This window comes from Mugil cephalus, chromosome 5 (genome assembly GCF_022458985.1).
Source record: "Mugil cephalus isolate CIBA_MC_2020 chromosome 5, CIBA_Mcephalus_1.1, whole genome shotgun sequence".
Lineage (NCBI taxonomy): Eukaryota > Metazoa > Chordata > Actinopteri > Mugiliformes > Mugilidae > Mugil > Mugil cephalus.
In genome coordinates, this window is record NC_061774.1 from 23,409,331 (window position 1) to 23,411,745 (window position 2,415).

The 2,415-nt window shown below is 44.3% G+C and overlaps 1 non-coding gene across 1 annotated transcript; it reads left to right on the top strand.

Moving 5' to 3' along the window:
- The first annotated feature begins 674 nt into the window (after nt 1-674).
- trnar-acg lies at nt 675-747 on the top strand. Its single transcript has one exon. It is a non-coding gene; the product is annotated as a tRNA-Arg (tRNA).
- Nucleotides 748-2,415: the final 1,668 nt, after the last annotated feature.

The window sequence follows — 2,415 nt, forward strand, 5'->3', positions numbered from 1 at the left end:
TCCAAGATTTCCCAATTAGAAGTGACAAGTTCACTAAATCAAATGTTCTATATTCATTTTTGTGGCCGAAGAGCTGCATTATGGATTGTTTGTTGTTCTTTCAGGTTTCATCTATTTTAAGAGCTCGTCAAACTTTCACCTCCTCACCAAATTTAAACTAATAACTCTAATGGAGAAAGTGTTTATATTATGGGTTGTTTGTGGCTGTAATTTGGCTTGCAGTGCTTCTAGTCCACTTGAAGTGATTCCATCAGCACAGCTACTGTTTACCACCAGGAGGGACATAAATTCATGATCGAAGCCAAAGATCACAGCTCCTCCCAAAGGCTTTGATGCAGAAGTGTAGCCCAGAAAATCTGCAAACAACCAAGAAATATACGCGTGTCAGGCACTGAGCTCAAAATGTCAGACAAATGCTTACTCTAAGAGAAACGCGTGAAAACTTTACCTACAGCATTACGGCACGTGCATCTGATAAAAGTCCTATGCTAAGACAAAGGGGGTTGTATTTTTGGCATCACTGAGGGTTGGGCAATGTTGTCAGATTGGCTTGACGACTGTAGTGACGACTTCCAATGTGATATGATGATGGAAACGCTTCGCTACAGTCTGTAGAAGTGTTCATTCATACATTCATATCATTCGGGTCCTCACACAGAAGACCATGCTTCCATGGGCCAGTGGCGCAATGGATAACGCGTCTGACTACGGATCAGAAGATTCTAGGTTCGACTCCTGGCTGGCTCGCATCTCTTTTGGGGAGAGCTATGGAGCAACAAAGTACATCTTGGGGCCTCCTGTCCTCTCCATGGCCAAGGTGCCCCCGATCAAGCACCCAACCCCCAATTTGCTCCCCGGGCGCAACCCACCTGAGGCTGCAGCACACTGCTCCAACTGTACACACCACTGTGTGAACAGATGGGTCGAACAGCAGGAACAAATTTCCCCATTGTGGGACAATTAAGGGTTTCAATTTATTTATTATTTAATACAAAACAACTCACAGGAGAAGTAAATACTATTGACCGTCTTGTGCCAATTCAGTGTTCTCTGTTGGACCTGACATTCACGTGGATGTTACTTAGACATGTACCACCCACGTAGGTCAGACCAGGTACCCCGACAACCATAGCAATGACACTGCTTCATGGCAGGATGCAGCCTGACACAGACAGACACACAAAATAGAAACAACTCAAGGTTTTGACCTGGCCTCTAAATCCACTAGATCCCAAACTGATCAAATATCTGTGGGATGATCCACAGTGGCCCCTCCCCTCAACCCAGAGGACCCGAAGCCCCCCTACTAACAACAGTCTGTTGCCAGACACTCTCAGAAGGCCCATGTTGAGCCACAACTGGAGCCACAGGAAGGTGGTCATAAAGTTATGCCTGATCGGTGTATACGCCCATGTTGTCGCCAGATGCCCATGTGCACGTTTACCACACACTATATTTAAGACGTTAGACTTACTGATTTTCCCGTAGCTTCGATGTCCTCAGTCAGGAGAGCATTATCGTATCATTTTGTGAAAGAAAAATGAACAATCACTGAAATAAACCACTTTCGAATTTTGGTCCATACAAACACATTTCGGAATTGCGCTGTGCTTTTGTGTTCCAGGGGCTGTTGCGATCACCTGTGGGCTTTGTTGATGTTTTGATTCAACACACTCATTTTCACATTGTGGCAAAAAAAAGCATGGGTTCATTTTCTGTTGTGACAGAAACCCGAAAACCGACTCAGTCTATATGTGGTGTGCTGTAGCCGAGCAACCATCCGCAGGAACAAACAAGTCCACAGTTAAAGTTTTGCTGAGATCTTACTTTAGGATCTCAGCAGAGGTTTCACTGACATGGATTTACTATGTAACCAGTGTTTTCCACAGAATTTCATGAGACCCTGGCCTTGTGCGTAGGGGTCTACTGTCTAAATCAGGGGTGTCATTTTAGTTCAGGGGCCACATACAGCCCAATTTGATCTCAAGGGGGCTGGACCAGTAACACAATAGCTTATTAACTTGTAAATAACGACAACTCCGATTTTTTCCCTTTCCTTTAGTGCAAATAAGCAATGCTACAGGTAATGAACAGCCGTAAATTTCTTAAGAAGTGCAAGTTGCGAATGCAATTTCTTATTTTATGGAAATTCTTCAGCTAATATCTCCAGTGTAATTTTTGCAAATTCACCCCACGGGTCAGATTGGACCCCCTGGAGGGCTGGGCTTGGCCCCCGGGCCTTATGTTATAAAGTATTTACACAGTATATGAAATGTCTGCATGTTAAATAAGAGCACGCGTCTGCCCTTTAAATTAACGTAATAATGCGAATATTGGACCACAGCAGGGCAAATTAGACCCTGGAAACCCTGACGTAACAAATGAAGGGATTGCGTCAACAGCAGACTCAGTATC